The sequence below is a fragment of the Tursiops truncatus genome, chromosome 15, assembly GCF_011762595.2.
Source record: "Tursiops truncatus isolate mTurTru1 chromosome 15, mTurTru1.mat.Y, whole genome shotgun sequence".
NCBI lineage: Eukaryota > Metazoa > Chordata > Mammalia > Artiodactyla > Delphinidae > Tursiops > Tursiops truncatus.
In genome coordinates, this window is record NC_047048.1 from 64581331 (window position 1) to 64604648 (window position 23318).

Below are 23318 nucleotides of genomic sequence, written 5' to 3' on the forward strand. Positions count from 1 at the left end.
CATCCCATCGTGAGGCCGGTGGATCTTACCTCCTAACTGTTTCCATCGTCATCACCAGTAGCTTAGTCCAAGCCATCATCTCTCATTTGGTCCACTGCAGTTGCCTGCTAATTGGTCTCCTCAAATCCACCCTTCCTTCCAATGATCCAATCTTCACAGAGCAGCCAGAGGGGTCCTTTAAGAATACACACCTTTTTCATGCCCACCTCCTACTTGAAATCATTCAATGGCTCTTTGAGAAAGATCGACTTTGATTTCTCCAGCTTCACCATACACCACGGTCCCTCGCTCTCTGACACTGTTCCTACCAGACAGTCATTTCTCTTTGGTTCTTGCTAACAGAAACCACTCCAGGTGACATAGACTGATCTATGAGAGTCACGAAGGGCAGGTCTATTCCTCTCATCAGTGACTGGCTTCTGAGTGGACATGTGGTGCAAATCTAATCAATAAGAGTTGTTGGTGGTAGAGTCTTCTGGGAAGGGTTTCTTAGTCCTCAAAAAGAAGTATCAATTTAAGGAAGAACCACTTTCTTTCATCCATCTCTGGATGTTGGTATGGTGGATACAATGCCTGGAGTGGCTGCAGCCATCTTGTGACCATGGGGACAGGAGCCCATAAGCAGAGGATGGGAGAACTGAAAGATGGACAGAAACTGGGTCCTTGATGACATTAGAGCTGCCTCCCTTGGGATTCCTCATTATGTGTGATAATAAATCTTTTATAGTTTAACCATTTTTGAGTTGGCTTTTCTGTCACTTGTGTCAAAATCGTTCTTCCTGATAAGTGCTGCAGCCATGATGGCCTCCGGTTTCTGGAACGTACCACCCTCCTAGCACAGGGCTTCACACATGCTGTATCCTTATATGGAAAGCTCTTCTCATTTCTAGTTAGCGTCCACTCCTCTGATCAAATGTTACTTCTCTGATCTAGGACGATTTCTCCATGGCACCTATCAGAGTTTAAAATTAGGGATTTCTTTATTGTCTTGATTAATATCCGGCTTCATCGCTGGACTGGCAGTTCTACGTGGGGAGAGACAAGGTCTGTCTTTGCTCAGCATCGTGTACCTTCCCACGCATCTGTCCCAGTGCTTAGATGAACCACTGATTCAGTCAAGATTCTGGTAGGGTGGTGCACCCAAAGGATTTAACTGAAATTATTTTAATGAAAGGACTATTCACAAAGTGTGGCAGGATTAAGGGTTCCAAGAGATGACAAAGGACCCAGAGATAAGCAACAGTTGGAAGCCTTCAGTACCTCTAGGCCTAAAGAGATGAGAGAAGGGTGTGGGATTTCAGAACCTGGAGAGAAAGCTGTGGCTTTAAGAAAGGGACCCCACCTGTGGCCATGAGTAAAGGATGGTAGTCGCTGCCAACCCACAGCCCATAGGAAGGCAGCCAGGAGAACCTCACTCTCCTTCCCCCTCGACTCTCCCACTGGTTCCTCCATTGGTCAAACTCAACTAGAAACCAGAGGGCAGAAAGCATGGGTGGTATAAAGGTTGGTCATCCAGGGCACGGAACAGGATGCAAAAAGAGAATGGCGCTGGAGGGGTCAGTGTAGAGTATCGAGAACAGTCACCAAATGACCCTCGAGCTACTCAGTTCAGTGCACCTTTTCCCTTTGTTATCAGTCTTACCCACCCTGCAGAATTTGACAGTGTAGACAACCTTGCCATCAAGTTTTTCAGGATCAGAAAGGGCATCACAGGGAGTCTTCTCCATGGCTTCCTCTCCTCCCTGAGGCATCTCCAATCATACCCACTTGTTTCCTTTCAGCTGGGTTCAGAAGATGGATCCCGGCTCACAAATCATTCCTCTTTTCATCCTCTCCCTCTCTGCTGATGCCCTTTTTCAAGAAGAGAAAATTCTAGGGTCTCTCATTTTCAAAACTCCTCCATTGATCACTCGCATTTTTCTTGCTGCCACCCAACTCCTCCCCTAGTCATCCAGCCTCAGGAGAGGTCTGCGTCTCCTCCACCCATTCACTCCATTGCCCCTGTAAACTAGCTTTTACCCCTTCACCCCCCAAAACAGTACTTGCTGACGTTCATAATAGCCCCCTGATTGCTAAATTCAAAGGGCTTTGCTTCTTATTTTTCTGAGATTTGGGCCATATCAGACTGTTGATTACTTTCTCCTTGAAACTCTTCACTACCTTGGTTGCCTTGGCAACCCCCTCTCCTAGTTGTTTCTCTCATCCCTCAGGTCCTTCCTTCTCTCTCTCCTTTGTCGACCGCCCACGCCTCAGTCAGCCCCTCAAATGTCACCATAATTCACAGTTGTGCCCTGGGTCCTCTCTCATTCTCTCCATGACGATATTACTCACTCCTAGAGTTCCTGTTATCCTCTGTCCCTGGGTCAGCCCCTCCAGTCAAATCTCTTCCTGGACTGGGATCCAGCTGCCTGCTGGGGCCCACCTGGCTGTGCCCCCAGCCCAGCTCTACCTGAGACTGAGCCCATTGTTGCCCCCCTCAAACTGCCCCTCATGCTGTGCTTCCCCTCCCAAGCACCTCCCCGCCATCCACTGAGGGCCCCACCCAAGACACATGGGAATCACCGTTGGTTCTTTCATCCCAACAGCCAAAAACCACCATGCATTTCTGACCTTATTTTCTAAAGGTTTTTGGGTTCCGTCCATCCCTCTTGCCGTTGCTCCAGGTCAGGTCTCATCCTATCTTACCTGGACCATAACCAGAGTCTCTTAGTTGATCTCCCTACCCAGAGACCGTCACTTGCCAAATCTAGCCTTCAAACTGGCTCCCACAGTGATTTTCCCACACCACAAATCCAAACACATCGCTCGTGTAAAAATAGCACCCACTGACTGCAGGATGGTGTCCAAACTCCAGGGCATGCAAGGCCCCGAAGGGTCTGACCTCTGTCCGTTCTGCAATCCACTCTTCTCATTGAATCTTTCTTCTCTAGTTTTCCAGGAACCCCAAATGCCCTGACGCTCACTCTTGCTACTCCTCACTTCTGGGGCTTAGCTTGTGCTGCTTCCTTTGCTTGGAATGTCCTTCCAGTGCCTTCTACCTTGCTTATTCCTACTCATCTTTAAGAAATCAGACCAGTGGTCACCTGCTCTGGAAAGTTCTGTACATATCTATGTTTCATGATCGCACTTACCACACTGTATTATAATGGTCCACTTACAGGCTGTGTAGTAGGACACTATTCTGTATGTTTCTCCATGTGTTTCCCACCATCACCACCCCCACTTCCTTGCCTGTCACTGTTTTAATGCGTAACAAACAGGTCCAAACTTTAGTGACCTGAAAACACAATTTATTATTTCTCATGGTTCTGGGTGTTGACAGGGCTCAGCTGGGTGGTTCTTGCTTAAAGTTACTCATGGACTTACGGTCAGAAGGCAGCTGGGGCTTGAGTCATCGAAGGCTCAACTGGGCTTACTGTGCAAGATGGCTCATTCACACAGCTGGCAGCCGGGGCTGTTGATCGGAGCACTCACATGTGGATTCACCATAGGGGTTGGACTTCCCACAACCTGGCAGCTGGGTTGCAAGAGGGAATGTCCCAAGACCAAGTGTTTCAAGAGGCCTGTGCGGAAGCTACAAGGCTCCCAATGACCTAGTTTCCCAAGTCCCAGAACATCTTTTCTGTTATTGGCCCTATGTTCTATTGGCCAAGTAAACACTAAGGGCAGCCCAGATTCACAGGGAGGGAAAGGATAAGAGACTCTACCTCTTGATGTGAGGAGTAGTATGTGCATACAGGGAGGGCAGGAATTGATGGTGGCCATCTTTGGAGACTAGCTACCATGGTCACTCTCTCCCCATTCAGTCAGAGCTTTGGGGGAGGATCTGGGTTGTTACAGCATGAAGGCAATGAGAAAGACAGTCAGTGATTTCAAATAGCCTCTTGAAACCTACAACAGAGACACGGTGTTTGGTTGTGGTCACTGATTTTTTGTAAAGACAAAAGAACCCAAGAGACTCAGAACTTGAAATTGATGCCATGAACAGTAAATAGGGAAGAATGCAGAAGCTGTCTTTCTGCCTGTAAGGGATAAAATTTGACCAGCTAGAGGGAGGAGGGGAATCACATGGAGATAGAACTAACAGTAGATGCTAGATCTCCAAAAAGAAATTTGGGGCTATCCCAGAGTAGAAGGGGATATTGCCTGGTTCCTCATGGTGTTTGCCAGGAGACCAACACCTCCTAGCAAGGGCTGGAGAGGCTGACAGCCCTGATGGGAGCAGGTGTTTGACAGATGGGCCTGGGGGTGTCCTCCACAGTCCTCTGTGTCCCTGTAGCAAGGTGATCACGATGAGGGTATAGGGTAGAGTGTGAGTGTAGCTGGTGGACTTGGAAATGCTTTGTGGTCAGGGCAAGTGTTCGGTGGGGATGTCTTGGTTCAGTGGATGGCAATTGATAGAGCCTGGGATCCAGAATCAGATGTACACCCTGGGGCCAGGACAAATTAGGAGAGCCCAGAACATGGACCACCCTCAAGGAGAAGGGAAGCAGCAGTGGAAAGTGGAGAAGCTGGAAGTGGACCAAGAATCTACTTAAGAGAGACTCAGGGAACGTCCAGATGTGACTGCGTTTACCTCAAACCGACTAAGTTTGTGCTACTGAACAGAAAAGGAGCGGGGGTAAGAGTGACCTTGAGTCACGGAGAAATAAAGAAACTGTATTTTGGCAATACAGTTGTATCTGTTTGTGGCTGTTTCTGGGCCAGCAAACTGGGGCCATCTTCAACTTTTCATCTTCTCTCATCTCTCGTGCTTGGTTGGCCCCGGGGCTCCTATTTCTACTTCTAATCGTCTCTTCAATCCACCTCCTCGCCACCGGCCGCGTTGTTTAGCTCAGCACTGCATCCCTTCTCACCTGGATAGCTGTGGCGGCCTCTTAGATATTCTCCCTGCCTCCAGGCTTGTGGGGGGCCCCTTCAAACCCTTTTCTGCAGGTAGCCAGAGGGGTGACAGGACTTATTGTTTTCTTTACCTAAACCAATGCAAACTCTCCTGGAAAATCATTTTGCTGTCCCGTTTTGAACAAAGTTCACCTTCTTATTACATTACCCACCTTATTGGCCATCGCTGATTGCCTCTTAACCAAATTCCTGCACTCTCACCTCGGGCTATTTTGGTCACGAACCTGAGGGATGGAAAACAGCGGTAGCCATGAATGCCAGCATGTGGAGAGGCAGGTCTGGGAGGGTGGGGCTGGCATACGGCGAGACATGGAGACATGGAGATGGGAGAGGAAGGGTCTGACAGTCAAGTCTCTGGCTTCAGGGGACCTGGACGCCCAACTAGCCTGCCTATGGTTTGGCTACAGAAGCCAATCAAGTTCTGTTTCTGTCTGAGCTGGTGTGAGTTTTTTTTCACTGGCAAAGAAACATGACTAAATGAAAACGTGATCACATCGGTCTCTCTGCTTAAGCACGTTCACTGGTTCCTCACTACCCTTGGGATAAAAGCCCAAATTCCTCGGCATGACACACAGGTCACTGCTCTCCCTCGTGTTGCCTCCAGGCCCCAAACCTGTGTGCCCCACACATGCTGGACTCATTTCTGTCCTTGGTGTATCCCATGGAGGTTGCTGGCCTCATGGGGACCAGGTAAGAGATGAGATCCACGCCTACTCTGCCTGCTCCCCTCGCCTCCCCCCAATCTCGCAGCTCTCAAGTCTTTTGAATCCAAGTCTTTATCTAGGATTTCACCTGGGCAGTGTCTTCTAAACTCTGGGCCCTTCCTTTTCCTATATCAAAACTTACCTCTCTCGGGCTTCCCTGGTGGCGCAGTGGTTGAGAGCCCGCCTGCCAATGCAGGGGATGTGGGATCGAGCCCTGGTCCGGGAAGACCCCACATGCTGTGGAGCACCTGGGCCCGTGCGCCACAGCTGCTGAGCCTGTGCTCTGGAGCCCCTGAGCCGCAACTACTGAGCCCATGCACCACAACTACTGAAGCCCGCGTGCCTAGAGCCCGTGCTCCGCAACAAGAGAAGCCACTGCAATGAGAGGCCCGCCCACTGCAACAAAAAGTAGCCCACGCTCACTGCAACTAGAGAAAGCCCGTGAGCAGCAACGAAGACCCAATGCAGCCAAAAATAAATTTATTAATTAAAAAAACAAAAAAACAAAAACGAAAAAAACTTACCTCTCTCATGTTTTATCTCCTAAGAACTTGGGTCTTTGCATTTTTTTAATTGCAAAAATAATTTGTGGACATCTTAGAAAATTGCTAAGTACCCAAAGCACCCAGAGGCAACCACTGTTCACATCTTGAAACACTTCTTATCAGAACTGTTTTAAAACGAGTCTTCTGTCTCTTTCCATGTAATACATACACATTGTTAAAAAAAAAAAAATTCCAAGAGGACAGAAGAGCAGCCTTCTCTGCCTTCTCCCCATCCCCAAACTCTCACCCCAGAGTATGTGATCTGTTCCTTGAGGTCACCTCTCAGCTCTAAGAAACAATTAGATCTCTTGCATTAGGAAGGATGCTTTCACCAGCATCTAACAAAACACCCGAGAGTGGCTTAAACAGTAAGACCATTTTATTTATTTCAAAGAAAGTCCAGAAGTCAGTGGTGCCAGGTGTCCGAACTGAGGCAGCACAGAGTTGCATCTCCTGGCCTTCCCCTCCTGGTCACAAGATGGCTGTCAGAGCTCCAAGTATCACGTTTTTACCCAACAGCACCTAGGCAGAAAGGAAGGGGCAGGACCAATAAAGCTCTCCAGATGCATCCCTTTAACCAGGGAGGAAAGTGCTTCCTTGAAGCTGCCTGACAATATTCACAAGATCCTAGTCAAAATCGGGTCATGAGAGTTTTCTGACCGGCATCTATGATACCCTATTTCTAAATAGTTCATAAGACCCACTGATGTCCCATGTGGCAGATCAGGCTTTGGGTCACTTGGAAACTACTCCCCACCATCCCTGCTTCTCCCACCACAGTTGTCAAGTACCTCTGTTGGTTTTTAAGAAACCTACTTGCCCCTTCACTCCTGACTCCACTGTGTGTCCACAGACGCTCCTGTGCCTCCCATTACCGTCCCTGTCAGTCCTCTGACCCCTTCCCTCCACTGCTATCTCCCAGCTTCTACATCTGTACTTTCACATCTGCCTATGGTTTGGCTACAGAAAGTCACTGGTCATCACATCGTGATGGGTGATAATACTGGCATTCTGTTCTGTAACCATAATAAAATCCAGGTCAATACAAAAATTGAGTATCAATGAAAAGTGAAAAGGAAAAGGTAAAATTCTCATTACTTGAGACAACTATACCATGTAACTTCCTGTGGGTACCTACCTACGTATTTACAAATTTTTAGAAAGTCTAGAAAAGTGTACATTGGGCCCATTACAGGAGCAACCTCTGGGTAAGAAGGAAATGGGATGGCAGTGGTGCCCAAAAGGGACTTTAGGTTCATCTGCAATGTTCTATTTCTCAAGAAGGAGAATACATTCATGTTGCGCTTATGTCATTGAACTTTCATGTGAAAAGTTCCCTTTCATTTTCAGCCGATTATGGCAGCTCTGTGTTTGGCAGTGCTTGCACGTCTGTGTCCAGGAAGGAAGAACGTTTACTTTGTGTGTGTCTATGAATGAAGTACAGTGATTAGTGGATTAAAAAAAAAATGTAGCAAGCAAAAGAAAAACAAAACAGGGGGTGCAGAGAGAACTCATTCACAACAACAATAAAAACTATAGGAATAAACCCATCGGGAAATTGGTAGGTTCGTTATGGAGAAAACCATAAAATAGGACCAAAGGCTGCCCTTTAGATGATCAGAATGAGTGCAGGGCTATACTGTGTTCATGGATTGAAAGACTCAGGATTGTACTGATGTTGATTTTCCCCAAATTAATCTTTAAATTCACAGAACCTGACAAGCAGGTTTTAAAATTCATGTGGAGGAGTTAACGTGCAGTAATAGTTAGCTGAGTTAATTGAACAGGAAGCACAATGAAATGGAACATTTTACTTAACAGATATCAAAAGGTGGTCTCAAGCTAGAGTGGATAAAACAGTCTGATGCAGACAGAAATATATAGACTGGTGAAAAAGAACCAGCGCCTCAGACCTACCTAGACATGGCAATTCAGTATATGAGGGAGTTTCACTTCAGATCAGTGGAGAGAGAAGGAACTAGACAGTCCGTCATGTTGCAATAATCAGCTGTATGTTTGCAGAAAGATTAGATCATATCTCATTTCAATCATAAACATACATTCCAGCTGCATTAAAGACCCAAATAGGGCTTCCCTGGTGGCGCAGTGGTTGAGAGTCCGCCTGCCGATGCAGGGGACACGGGTTCATGCCCCGGCCCAGGAAGATCCCACATGCCACGGAGCGCCTGGGCCCGTGAGCCATGGCCGCTGAGCCTGCGTGTCCGGAGCCTGTGCTCCGCAACGGGAGAGGCCACAACAGTGAGGGGCCCGCATACCCCCCAACAAAAAAAAAGACCCAAATAAAAACAAAATTACTAGAAAGGAATACAGAGTATACTTAAATCTTAGGAGTAAGAAAGGCCTAAACATGATATATAAATACAAGGAATAAAGGAAAAGATGGATAAATTTGATTATGTCAAAATTGATAACTTCTGTCTAACAAAAGCCCCTACAAAATTTGAAGGCAACAGACAAGCTGGAAGAAAACATGTGCCATATATATATATACATACACACACACACACACACACACACAAAAGATTAATATCCAGATTACACTAGGAAACTCAAAAATCAATAAGATAAAGACAAACAACCTAATTTTTTAAATGAGCAAAAATAAACAGATCATTCAGAAAAGAGAAGATACAAATGCCTAAAACACATATGAAAATCTCACTAGCAAACAGGTATGTATAAACTTTAAAAAATTATTCAATTTTTCACCCAGCAAATTGGCAAACATTTAAAACAATCACTTATGGTGTGAGGAGTCCTCCCATATCCTCTGGCTAGAAGTTTAAATGGTACAGAAATTATGGAGGACACTTTGGTAACATCTAAAACTAAAAATGTGGAAACCCTGAGAACACAAATTCCACTTCTCAATCACCATCCTAGAGAAACATTACAGAAGAGGCACGTGTAAGGCTATTTTCTGTGGCGCTGCTTATGATGGAGGAAAGAAAAGGATGCAACTAAATGTCCATGGATCTTAGGAAGGAAAAATGTAGCACATTCATGGGAATGAATATAACACAGCTACTAAAAGGAACTGGCAAGAGCTATTTGTATCAATATATCTTAGAAATATAAGATGGAGTGAAAAAACACAGCTTACAGTAAGATCTCTATAGAGTGGGATGATTCATTCAAAATACCTCCATTGATACTTACATTTCTATGGAAGGAGACACATAAAACTGCCGGTGAGGGAGGGAAACTAGGATTTCAGAGGGTGGCCAAAGGAAACTTTAGTTACATTCATATTGTCCGACTTTCAAAAGGAAAATGTATTCATGCTTTACTTCGTTAATTAAAGTATAATCTGAAAATACTCTGATTTGTTTCCAGCCAATTACGCCGGCTCTCTGTGTTTGGTGGTGCTTGCATATTTGTGCCCTCGGAGGAAGAATGTTCACTTTGCGTGTGTGTCTGCAAGTCAAGCCCACTGATCGGTAAACAGGTTGAAATGAAATATGGAAAAACAAGGGCCAAACAAATAAAGGGAGAGGAGACCCTATTCACAGTTGACAACAAAACCTGTAATAAACCTAGGAATAAATTTATCAAGAAATATGCAAGACTTTAGAGAAAACCATAAAACTTCCCTGAAAGACATGAGAGTGACCGGAACTGAGAGATAATAGCAACGAGCACTGGCAGAAGACTCAAATATGATAAAGGTGCCAATTTTCTTCAAACTTACCTAAAACTCAATGTGATCCCAATTAAAATCCCAGCAGAATTTTTCCTGAGACTCGACAGGCTATTTTAAAATTCATGTGGTGGGACAAATATGCAAGGATGATCAAGGCAATTTTACAAAAACAACAGAGAGGGTGGGATTTGTCCTGCCAGTTAGCAAAGCATATTAGCAAGCTCAGGAGTAGACAAATAGATCAGTGGACCAGAAAGAGCTCTGACACAGACCCGCATTGGAATTCAGTGTCAGGCAGAGGAGGCAGTTCTAAATCAGCGGAGAAATGATATATTATTCCATAAATGGTGTTGGGACAATTACCTATCCATTTGGGGGGAATGGGGAGGAATTAAAGTTAGATCCTAAGATTTGTACATATGGAATTTATTTTTTGTATATAGTATAAAGGCTTAAATATGTATGTATACAGAAACTATAAATTTTAGAGAAGGAAATACAGTAAATACTTATGACCTTGATACAGGGAATACTTTCTTAAATAAGACTGTAAAAATGGCCTAAAAGTAAGATTGACAAATTTGATCGTATCAAAGTTAAAATTTCTCTAAGACAAAAAGATACTACACAATTAAATGACACAAATCACAATGTAGAAAACATCTGCAATATACATGACAAAGTATTAATATTCAAATAAAAAACTCTTAAAAATCAATAGCAAAAAGACAAAAAAAACCTTAAAAAAAAAAAGAAACAGGCAAAGGATATGCACAAGCAATCCAGAGGAGGAAATGAAAATGGACAGTAAACACATGAAGACTTCAGTCTTGCAGGTAATTCAGAAAAATGCCAACTAAAGCAAGATACTATTTCTCACTCATCAGACTGGTTAAAAATGGAAAACTTGGACGTGGTCTGGGGAAATGGACACACACACGCTGCTAGCAGGAGATTACATTAGAAGGCAATTTGGAGAACACTTCAGAAATTTCTATTAGAATTTAAGATATGAATACCTTATGACCCATCAGTTCCATTTCTAAGTATCTATCCCAGAGAAATACTTGTACATGTGCAAAATGAACAATTATAAGATGCTCTTACAGGTTTGTCTTAATGGAACGACACTGGAAACATTTTAATAGTCAATCAATAGGAAACAAGAAAATCAAACATGGTGTAATCCTAAGGCCGCCAGTCGCCAGCTGCAAGGAACACTGCGGCAGAGCACGTCGGCTACACCAGGAGTCCCACAGGGCGCACTAAGCTGAGAGCAACACCTCCAGCTTGTACACATCACGTCTGTGCAAACACACGAAAAGAGAACAGAAGATGTGTTTCAATGGGCATCGGAAAACATTTTGGATGAACAGCAAAAGCCTAAGAGAGCTACCTCGGGAGGGGGAGAGGGATCTAGGGGCGGGGGGCTGTTCAGTAGAGACTTCTTTATCTGTAATACTATAATTTTATTTAAAGGAAAATGTATTCATGTATTACTTATATAATTAAATTTTAATTCAAAAATTCTAATTCATTTCCAGCCAATTAGTTCTACTTTATATGTGTGCTGTGCTCTCATTTGTGTGCCCCGGGACAAAGCACATTTACTCCGAGTGTGTGTCTGCGAATGAAGCATCATGATTAGTAAATTGATTAAAATTTGGAAAGCAAAAAGCAAAACCTTTTACACTCACAAAAGGAGCAACACTGATAAGGTACTCAGGAATAAACCTAATAAGAAATGTGAAAAACCTTTATGACAAAAGCAACCAACCTTTATTAAAAGACATTAAAAATCAAACCAAACAAATAAGACTTTGATTAAATGGAGACAGATACCATGTTCACGGATGGGAAGAACTGATATCCTAAAGATGTTATTTCTCCCTTCAATGAAATCCCACACAAAATTCCCACAGGATTTTTTTCATGGAACTTTGACAAGCTGATTCGGAAGTGTATATGAAAAAGTAAATGTGCAATACGACCAAGATAATTTTAAAAAAGAATAAAGGGCAAGGAAGGGAGGGGCGCTCAACTTACTGGGTAGTAAGATAAAGCTTTTGCTCATTAAAATCTGGTATTGGCCCAGAAGTAGACAAACAGCTCAACAGACCTGAACAGAGTGTAGACGTAGGGAACTGGGAGAAAAGATAGTGTTGGGACAATAAATGGTGCTTAGCCAACTGGTTATCCATTTGGAAAAAGATCAAATTAGATCTCTGTGTCACACCATACACGGAAATCCGTTTCAGATGGGTTAAAGAAAAACATTAAAAAAAAAATACAGAGGGCTTCAATGTAAATATCATTCACGTGGGGGGGAGGTTTCTTAGACAAGAGTGCTACCTGCCCTAGTGCTAGCGCTGCAGATGTTATCACCGCAGTTTGATACGATGCTTTAATATCCTGTTTCCAGTCGGACCGTACCTCCAACCTTCCGCACGTGCCTGCGGAGCGTCTCCACCTGGACCTCACAGACCCCTCTTCTTCTTCCTCTCAGCTCAACCTGGTCCTGGGAAGAAGGACTGTGATCCTGGATGGACTGAGGTTGAATCCAGCTCCTGCTACTTGTGCTCTATGTCAGAAAGGCACTTGCTTCTCCAGTTTCTGTTCCCTCCTCTGTGATGTAGGGTGATGCTCTGTTGCTTGTGGGGGAAGGTGAAGTTCACATGAGATGATGAATGTGAACATGCATAAATGGCACAGAGCTTATAAGGACGAGGAGAGCCGACTTCTTTACTTTTTCTCCACCTACCCACCCGTGCGAACCCCTGCCACCATGACTTAATACCCCAATTCTCTCCTGCATCATAATTCCGGAGAATCGTCACAGATTCTTTCTGGTCAAAAAGTGTGAATGTTGACTTCAGATTTTTCATTCCAAGCCAGATAATATTGATTCAGCACCCAAAGAGCTTACTGCCTGTTGCTAGGTGCTGAGAAACACGAAAAATAAGAAGACAGGATCCCAGCCATGAGACAGGATAAAAATGGTGCTAATTAGAGCTGTAGTTGGTACATAGGTCAGATAAAAGCTCCCAAAAGAACATGGAGATCAAGTTACCCTCTAAAAGGTAAATAATTAAATTTTGCCCCATTCAGTCAAATACGCGTTATTGCCCCAAACTAATTTATCCATCACCACACTTGAACCCAACCCCCGTGGGAACTCATTTCACTAATTGTCTCCATCCTTAATCACTCCATTACTCAGGCTCCGTTCCCTCAGAATATTCATATGCCAGCACTGCTCTTTCCTTGAAGACTAAAATTTAATTTAAAGGGCCTAGACTTTGCTGCCTCTCTCCTTCCTCTCCTTAATCACCCCCCCACCCCGCAAAAGCTGCCTCCTTTAAGGTCCCCAGAGGTCTCCCATGGGTCCTGGGGGTGGCAATCAGCAGGGACCCCAGGCTGCCCAATTCCAGGGGCACTATGGTGATTCTGCAGTTGCACATCGGAGGGGCTTGTGGATGTGCCCTTGACCCCTGACCTTTCTCCACATACCCACTGATGACCACTCCATCTTTCTGGGGAAAGACCTCTCTGGCCCTTTCTTTTCTGTACCTTAGGGGGGTCGTTCTTTCCTTTTACAGGCCCCAGTCGTTGGTGCCTGGCCTCTTCTTCCTCAGCCTCCCTCATCCCCTCAGAATGCTCCAGAAACCTGATACCACTTCAACTTACATTTCCACTCAGGACCCCTCAGGAGTTCTGAACCGGTCTCACTCTGTGTTCCAGGTCCATGCATTCAGCCACCTCCTCCCCACGTCCCAGCTTGGGTGCCTCAGCTGTCTACCACCAGACTTGGGGTCTGCCTCACAGGCCTAGTTTCTTTGTAGAAAAGGACTGCCACGCCACCAGTAAGGCAAGCCAGAAACTCAGGGGACTTCTGGAATACCTCCTCCTCTCCCTCCCCCTCTTCAATCCATCCAGCACCAAGACTGACCAGAATGTGTTGTGTCCAGACAGAAGCTTCCTACCTGGTCTCCCTAAGTGATTCCTCTAATGACTTCTCCATGGACCAGCCAGAGTCTCAGATCACAGGAGATACTAGGGCAGGCCTCAGGCACGTGTCCCTCACTCTCATGATGGACACAGGAGCTCAGCCCCGGCCTCTAAAGCTCTGCCCAGCCAGCACTGCCTGCCTCTCTGGTCTCACAGCACCTTGCTTTGCACACACTGTTCCCTCTGCCCCGAATGCTCTTCTCCAATTTGTTCTGTCCAGTTAACTCTGTCTCCTTAACTTGGTTCAAGTGTCACTTCCTCAGGGAAGCCTCCTGGAGTTGGCCTAGGGCAGGTCCCCTTGTTGTGCACCCTCCAGCACTTGGCACCTTTCTTTTGGAGTGCCTGTCAAAAGTTATACATTTATGTGTGTGATTATCTGATTCACGTCTTTCTCCCCTACTACCATACAAGCTCCATGAGAACAGGAAATCTGCCTATTTTAACTCATTCACCACAGAATCCACAGTGCTAGGCACAATGCCAGGCACAAAATAGGTGGTAAACTAGAATATGTAGAATGAATAAACTTTTGTCGTCACTAAACAACACGTCACATTTGAGCGTTGACATCTGCCTATGAACTTGCTCCTGCCTTTCCTACTTTCCCACCCCTGTCCTTCACATCTCCAAGTCTTCTTTCCAGATTCCTCAAAGGACTCTTGGCGACAGATTCACCTCTCCCTCACATCTCAACATTATTTAAGCTTATGCCCCATCACTCCTCCAAAATGCTCTTATTAAGGTCATCAAAAGCTTACTCATCATCAAATCTAAAGAAAAAAATCCTGTCTTTATCTTACTGGAATTCTCTGCTGCATTTGACAATGTTGATTACTTTCTCCTTGAAACTCTTCACTACGTTGGTTTCCATGGCAACCCACTCTTCTGGTTGGTTGCCGCGCGTCTCAGGCCTTTCCTTTTCTTTCTCCTTTGTCGCCTACCCACACCTTGATTGGTTCTTCAAATGTCACTGTAACTCATGATTCTGCCCTGGGCCCTGCCCCATTCTCTGGTGATCTCACTCATTCTCCGGGTTCCCATTACTCGAGCGGTCATGGCCCTGGGCCAGTACTTCCAGTAGAATCTCTTCCTGAGCCCCAGACCCTTGATCCAAGTGCCTGCTGGGCTCCACTTGGCTATGACCCTGACCCCTTGGCTGTATCTGAGACCACTGTCTTGCCCCTCACATTGGCTCCCCATGCTGTGGTCCCCTTCCCAGAGGTCTCTCCACCGTCAAGACCCCAGAGACACATGGGAGTCTTTGTCTTCACCCTCTCTCTCCCCCTAATAGCTAATGATCCATCATTTCTGGTTCTTATCTCCAAGTTTTGGATCTATTTCCATATCCACTGGTCTAGTTCAGGCCTCTCCCTCTCTTATCTGGACCCTGGCCTCCTAACAGGTCTCCCTGCCTCTGCCTGGTTACTTCCTATAATGGATGTCTGGGGGGGGCGGTGGCGTTGGGCTTTCTAGCATCCCTTATTCCACCCTAACAACGCTTGTTTAGGGAGATTTCCTGTTCCCTATTTTACGTGGCTGTGGTGGGACATGGGATGCTCTCTCACACAGAAGCCACAGAGGCCTCTCCTTCAGGTCTTGCCTCTCACCACCCGAGTCCTGTCAGAGGATGGAATGAGGCCCGAGCTCCGCCAGTTAGACCAAGGCTCCCTCTTGACTTTGGAAGAAATAGAATTCCTCAGTGTCTAGGAGATACCACCAGGTAGTGCTGGTGAAGACCCTGAATGAAGCATTCAAGATTGTGCCCTATCCCCACCGACTTCAATGCCCATCATTCCTTCCCTCTATCCTGCCTCTCTGGGCCTCAGCTTCCTAACCTGTGAAATGGGACTAACGGTAGCTGTCTGCCTCACTAGGGGAAGGAAAGTGGGTTTGCCATGACCAGATGAGACAATGGTCACAACCTCACCATAAAAACTATAAAGAGCTGTGCCCGCACCAGAGCGCAGAGTGCATTTCCTGAGACCCAGACAGCCTCACATACAGACAGCTTGACTCTTATTTCCCTGTCTGTTAATTCCTTGGTATTTGTCACAAAATCTTTGTGGTTAAAAAATTCTGAACCTCCATTTCAGACATTTGATTTCAAGCAGAAAACAATTATTCTGTCTCTACCTAGCTCGCTGCCTGTTGCTAGGTACCGAAAGGTACAAAAATGAATAAGACACAGCCCCAGACATCAGGCAGGATGAAACTACTGCTAATTAGAGCTGTAGTCAGTACTGGGAGGGCATAAAAACAACCTCCAGAAAAACACAGAGATCAGGTTACTTGGTAAAATGTACATGATTTAATTTTTCCCCTTTCCACGAACACAACTAATCCCTTCACCTATACACTTAATCCCACTGCTCCCGGGGCCCCGTTCATTACCTGTCCCTGCTCTTCTGTCCTCGCATAGCCCTCCTCCCTCCAAATGTCAGTGTGTAAGAAACAGCACCTTCTAGAAACTTCTGTCCTCTCAGGTCTCCCTTTTCCCTCCTGCTTTCTCAGCCAGTCTCCAGATCACCCCCACCCAGTTGGGCTTCTCCCCCTCCCCCAGAGTTGCTATGGCAGGGGTCCCCAAAGACCAGGTCCACGGGATGCTCTCACCTCCCCTGACTTCTGTGCATCTGGCACATAAATGGCCACCCTGACCTCTGGAAACGCTCTCCTCCCTGGGCTTCTAGGGCCCCCACTTTTTCGGTCCTCTCCTCCGGCCACTGCTTCTCAGTCTCCGCAGCAGCATCCTCTTCCTGCATCCATCCCTGAAGTGTCAGTCACAGCTGAGTCTGGCCCTGCTCCATGAACTCTGCACCTTCTCCTAGTTCTCCATCTACCCCCTAGGGAGATGTCCACACTTCCTCTGTGAGCTCCAAACTGGCATGTAGACTTTCTTACTTGACAACAGCTCTAGTCAAGGTCACCAATAGCCATTATTCCTCCTTACCACCCATGCCCTTTGATCTTGCCTCTGATTTATACAGACAAGAGGACTTTAGGTGACAGCCCTTTCAACCTCTTTTCCATCATGTCTATCCTTGTTTCCTCTCAGCCCAGCCCAGAATTTCATCCTGACTCAAATCATAGCCCTAGCAGCTTCTCCCCCATATTCCGAACTCCCCAGGACAGGTGCCATGCTGCCTGCTTTGCCTCCCCCTTTCACTTTCCTCTGCCCACCTTGTGGGGGCTTCTGACCCACCTCTCACAGGAACTGCCCCTGTGAGGATCTAGGGGCCCCTAATTGCTCCAGCCAGGCCCTCAGTCCTTACTTAACTGGCTTTTCTCTTTTGTCGGCTGATTATTCTCTCTTGGAAACGCTCCACATCCCTGTGTTTCCATGCCAACACAGGCTCCAGGTGCTTTTTCCATATCTTTCTGCTTTCTCTTTTGCCTTTGTGAGCTTTTCTTTCTCTCTGCCCACCCTTAAATGGGGGAGAGGTTCTCTGTCTTAGACCCCCTTTCTCTTCTCAGCTGCCATTCTCCTAGGGCAGCTCACAAAAGTCCATGGCTACAACTGCCATCAGTCACAACCCAAATCTTTCATTCAAATCTCTGCTGGGATCCAAGCTCTCTCCTAGCTCCTCACAGGCCGTCTCCACCTGGATGCCCACCTTTCATTCAACTTGTCCAAAATGGAGCTCAACGATCCTCTTCTAGCCCCCCCAAGCCTGCTCTTTCTCCTGGGTATTCTCCTATCCGCCCAAGACACAAACAGGGGAGGCATCCTTGACTCTCTTTCTTTGACCCCAGCAACAGTCAGTCAGCAGCTTCTCCTAACTTTACCTTCTCTTCATCCTCTTGGCCCCCACCCTAATTCAGGCCTTGCCCTCTCTACCTGGACCAAAGCAATCATCTCCTCACTGGTTCTCACACCTCCAAATGTCTCCAAGTAACCAGAGTCATCATCTTAAAACAGAAATCTTACCATGGCACGTGCCCACTCAAAATGCTTCAGTGACTCCCTGTTGTCAAGAGGAAAAAGACCAAACTCTTCAATTAGACAGTCATGGCACTAGGTGATCCGGTCCCGCCTTCTCCATCCCCTGCCTCTTATTTCACACTTTGGCAACCCTGTCTATGAGTTCATCCATGATGCCTCTCACTTCTGTCTCTGTCCTCTACCTGAATAACTCCTACTCATCCAGGCACCTCTTCTAGGAACCTCCCTGGATACTCCCATAAGGCTTCACACTTGTACCACCCACCCCAGCTGCTCCATGCTTTGCATGTGTCCCAAGCATAGCTCTGGCCTTCTTACTACATATCATTTTAGAATCTGTGTTTTTCTACCTCTTTGACTGTGTGCCCAAGAGCAGACAATATATCTTATCTTCACATTTTAACACCCAGCACCATGCCTGACACAAAGTAGACACTCAATAAATGTTGTATAAATATATAGGCCATTTGCCCTTTCTTGAAACTTTCATCTCTCTCCTCTCTTTGACTATCATATTACTTTCCAAAAACTTACACCAATTCACACTCCCCTTCGCACTTAGTGCCTCTTCCACTGTATCCTCATCAGCATTGAGTATTCTTTTTTTTTTTTTTTTTTTTTTTTTGCGGTACGCGGGCCTCTCACTGTTGTGGCCTCTCCCGTTGCGGAGCACAGGCTCCGGAAGCGCAGGCTCAGCGGCCATGGCTCACGGGCCCAGCCGCTCCGCGGCATGTGGGATCTTCCCAGACCGGGGCACGAACCCGTGTCCCCTGCATCGGCAGGCGGACTCTCAACCACTGCGCCACCAGGGAAGCCCAGCATTGAGTATTCTTAAACATTTTTCCCCTAATTTGTTGGTGAAAACTAGTGCTTCTTTTTTGGTTTTTATCTTTGATCTTCTGTTATTAGTGAAATTGAATATTTTTTCAAAAAATTTTGTCAGTTCTATTTCCTCTTCTGTGAGCTGTTTACATGAATTACATACCTATCTGTTGCATTTTCACTGTTAAGCTTTTGCGTGTGATCTTTTACACAGTATGGATCTGCAAACAGTTTACCCACTCTGCCTTTTGGTTCTGCTTGTGATATTGTTTGACTTTGGAAATACTTAGTTTTGATGTATTCAAATTGGTCGGTCTTTGCCTTCTTGCATTTTGTTGCTTTTTAGCTTAGAGGGGCTCCCCCTTTCAGACACTTTAAATATCCAATTCCTTTTCTCTCTTTTTTTTTTTTCTCTCTGGTTTTTAATGGGTTTATGTCTCCTTTCTGATCAAAAGTTTTTGAATTTGGGGGTGTGCTCTGAGGTGAGGCTGAAAATGGATTATTATTTTTCTTTCAATAGTCAGAGTTCCAACTTTGGACAAGTCTTCCCCTTGTGGCTCTGACACTAAGTTATTCCTGGCTGATTATGGCATCAGGACCACAACATCCTCAGAGAATATGCCACCTGGACAGGGAACCAAAAGGCTATAGGAAGGTATGATTCTAGACACAATAACGATGAATTGCAGGGAAGCATTTAAGGGTGGCAGCAGGAAGTCTTTCTGCAAGCCCTGCCAGGACAGTGTGCGGAAAGACGGTTCACCCACTTTGCCAATATGAGTGGCTGAATCTAGCTGGCACCCAGCAAACAGTCCTGGAAGCTTCTGACTCTGCAAGGATATGTTACTTGGGGACCACAAGGGAGGGACAGCCCAACCCCTCCCCTCACCTGTATCAACCTACCTGCATAGACTCTGCCAGGACATTTCACCATCAGCAAAAAAATCTCTCAGCCAGTTCCTGCCACGTTCAGCTTCCAGGGGGCTGCAGCCATCGGTTCCGCCATGCTCCAAGATGTGGACTGACCCAGATCCTGGGGTCACCATGCCCCTTGTCCAATTACTGTTCTGGGTACCAGGGCATCTGAGGGTGATGCTAGAGCTAGAAAGGAACTCAAGGATTATCTAGTCCAACTGCTTCATTTTACACATGGGGAAACTGAGGCCCAGGGAGGGGAGGTGATTCACAGCCACCTGTTGCCACAGGAAGGATACCAGGCTATAGAGCCTTTTACAAGGTTCTTCTTACGTATCTTTTGTGACATATTAGTGTCTGTGTGTAAAATATGACCCTAGAGGCTAGAAATACTGCCACTTCAGAGTTGCCAAGAGGAGCCTTGGGAGGCGCATTGAATTCCCGCACTTCTAGGAGTGTAAGGGAGTGTAAGGGCCCTTACTCTCTAGGAGAGTAAGGGCCACTCAGCTCCTTAGGGGGTCTGGAGATTGACTGAGCCTTCCAGCCATCCGCGGCCCCGGCCAGCCAACCAGCAGGTTCTATCCAGGCCTGGTCAGACAGGTGCTGTGCCTGGTCAAGGGACAAAGATCAAGCCCCCACCCTCAAGGGTGGTTCAGGGCTTTGACAGCCAAGCTGAGTCAGGACCACAAGCAACAGGGAACCAAGGAAGGGTTATGTTTGTCTTCCTCCCTCAGAGACCCTCCCAAGTCTGCTTTGACTCTAAGATTCTTGACACTTCTGCACCCCAGAGATGTAAAGTTTATTCTTTAATGCAAAAAACCCTTTGATTAAATGCTTGCTTGTCTTAACATACTTTCTTTCAACCAATACCTTTAAGACTGAAGTAACAAGGATAAAGTTCACTGATATTTCACAGAAGATGGCTTTCGAAAGGTGAAAGACTTCCTGGGCCAACCCCTCCTAGGTGAACAGATGGGCGTTGGGGGGCGGTGCCTGGAGAAGAATGAGCAGAGGAGAGCAAGGTCACGTGGCAAGGGGGTGGGGATCAGGCCCAGGGCTCAGCTCCCCGCCCTGCCCTAGAGGGCGGCCACTAGCAGTGTGGGGCGGGCATCGGCAGAGTTTAGCTTCGGAAGAAGCAGTGAGGCGTCCCCCTGTAGACTCTCCACAGGTTGTCCAGGAAAAGAGGTGAGAGGCCAGAACCGCTCAAAGGGTTAGTCTGTGGAGAAGGTTCGTGCTTACCCCGTATCTGACAGGGCACTCTCAAACATCCCCGCACCAGTTCCTCATGAGGAGGAGGCCGAATGGGCAGTGATTTCTTTCCAAGAGGGAAAAATCCATGGACGGTCCTAGGCGAGCTGGTGGCCAAGCAGGGATGCAAAGCCAGGGTTCTGGCCTCTCAGGAAAGAGCACCGTCTAGGTGTTCCTCTCCCTTTTAGGATCTTGTCATTTCGGGGCTTGTAAAAAATAATTAAGGGAATTCATGTTGAGGTGCTGACATCCGGCCTCGCAAATGAGGTCTCTCCCTAACTCCACACAGCCCCAATGACACAGCACAGTGATCATGCGCCTGCAGGACTGCCTCGATGCCCTCCCCGCTGCTGCCGCAGGAGCTCCTCACGGAGGGCATGGTCTTATCAGGTTCTGGGCTGGGCGCAGGGCCTGGCAATGCTCCCTGCAGGAATGAATGAGCGGGAGAGCTGGACGATCATACCACATCCCTATGAAGCCTGAGCCCAGTAAGGGTCGGTGGAGGGTGGTAGGGCACAGAAGAGAGGCAGTAACATTTGTGAAGACTTGGCCTTGAGCCAGGCTACAGGGGGTGTTACCATCTCTATTTTGCCAGTGAGGAAACTGAGGCTCAGGGACGTGTGGTCAAAGAGGTGGGGGCATAGGGCCCGGGCTCCCTGAAACCTTGTCGCTCAAGGTTTGTCGGTCCTAAAGTGTTCCCCAAGTCCCGGCCCACTGAGCCGGAGAGGGAGACCCAGGGCTTCTGTCTGAAGCCTCCAGCTGCTGCTCGGCCAGCTCCTCCCCTTCATCTTGAGCCCGCTCTAATCAAAGTTTTTCTCGCGATATGGAATTCTCTCCCTGAAGCCTGGCAGACCAAACTCTGCCCCTCTTCTGGCTTTTAGTCAGGATCACCTTCCCTGGCTTGCTGAGAACAGCACTGCTTAGTTCCTCCCTCTTTTCAGAGCAGTGACCCTTTCTCCCTTTAGGGGGCTGGGGGATGAGGGGTGAGCTTTGCAATAGACGCCAGGAGACTGGGTTCTGGCTCCCGCAGCCAACTGAACACAAGGGATGCCCCCTCCCTGACCTCACTTCCTGCAGCTATTCAATGGGAGTCTCTCATCTTTCTCTGTCCTCCCTCCCCAGCCTGCTCTTTCTCCTGCCTTCCCCTCCTCACCCACCATGGCTCCTTGGATCTACTCCTCCCCATTCCCAATGATCTAGACAGGGCAGTGACCTTCTTGACAGTCCTGCTGCTGTTACTGCTCAAATGCTATCCTGTTCCCTACTGAAAAAAATCCCACCTTAAATTAAATGCTGTTCTGATTGGGTCACCCCCTACTCCCATCAGATCCTTGTCTGTGATGGTTCCAGTCAGTTGGAAACTGAAGACTTCTCACTCAGGACTGGGTTTGGGGGACCGCCACCAACACGTCAACCTTCAACCCCCCTTACTATCTCCCAATACAGCCCTCCAGGGCAGCCAGATACTGGTGGTCCTTCATTTTGCTTTCAGCCCAGTCTCTTCAGCTGTAAGCAGAGATGCTTGATTAGATGGTGAGAAATAACATCTCATTTGTTATTTCACTGCTCCAACATTTACACTTGTCCTCAGGTCTCAGCCTGAACATCAATCCTCCCCAGCCCACACCAGGTGCCCCCTAGACTGCTCTTAGGGCACCTGCCACAGTCCATATTATATCTATCTGTGGGATTTTCTGCCCAAGGTCATCCCCTTTCCCATTAGCTTGGATGACTCCCTGATGGCAGAGATGGTCCACCCTGTCCACTGTGTGACCCCAAGGCCTGGTCCTGTACAGGATTCTGACAAGTACCTCAGATTAAATAACAATGCAAGCCCCCTAGGGAGGTCAGGGGAGCCCAATCACTGCGAAAGAGAAAGTCTGCATGACCACTAGCACTCAACAGAGGGCTGGGTGAAGTCATCTAGGCAACTGGATCTCTAGGGAGAGGGAAGAGTCCAGGAAGGCTTCCTGACAGAGGCATATCTAGGCGCATGTGGTACAATCATTAAAGCGTAAGGCATACGCAGGCTGCCCTGCAAGGGCAGTGCCACCTTCCCAGAGCTCAATCACCTTCCCTCAAATGCAGCCAGGAGGACCCGAAGATCCTCGGAGAAAGGATTCCCAGTATATTAGGGGTAGGAAGACTGTGTTTGCTCCAAAGCCCACATCTTACCTACAAGGAAACTGAGGCACAGAGCAGGGCACAGACCAGTTCCTAAAGAAGCCCAGACCTAGGCCTCATGGGATCTTGTGGTTACCAGGTACCACACGAGCAACACTAGGAGCCGCGGCGACTGGCAGAATTGCAGGGTGTGGTTTTCTAAGACCTGGTACCCTGCTCTTTTCCAGAAGAGGTATCCACTTCTCATTTTCCTGAAAGGCATTTCAGGCAGAGGGGGCAGGGTGCTGCTGGTGCTGCCTTGGCAGGTGGAGAGCAGTGCTGGGCAGACAGAACGCTGATGTGGCATCACCTTGGAAAGGGTGAGCTGCAGGCTCTCTGCTGCAAAGGGCCACAAATCTTTCAGAGGGAGGCCTGTTTGTGACTCTTTAGTGAGCTTGACCTATGAC

The 23318-nt window shown here is 47.1% G+C and overlaps 1 protein-coding gene across 5 annotated transcripts in view; it reads right to left on the reverse strand.

Annotated features, from left to right (window-relative positions):
• Positions 1–6512: 6512 nt before the first annotated feature.
• BLCAP (BLCAP apoptosis inducing factor) overlaps positions 6513–23318 on the reverse strand; it is a 28551-nt gene continuing 11745 nt past the window's right edge. Inside the window, exons 3-6 of one of the 5 annotated variants that reach the window (XR_004522313.2) lie at positions 20740–20954; positions 19489–19686; positions 12249–12466; positions 10794–11120 (exon numbers count right to left, since the gene is read on the reverse strand). The gene's annotated coding sequence lies outside the window, so the exon portion shown is untranslated. Of the gene's footprint in view, positions 6674–10793; positions 11121–12248; positions 12467–19488; positions 20494–20739; positions 20955–23318 lie in introns of those variants that run through there. The other 4 variants (XR_012326290.1, XR_004522314.2, XR_004522312.2 and 1 more) reach the window with 4 other exon arrangements.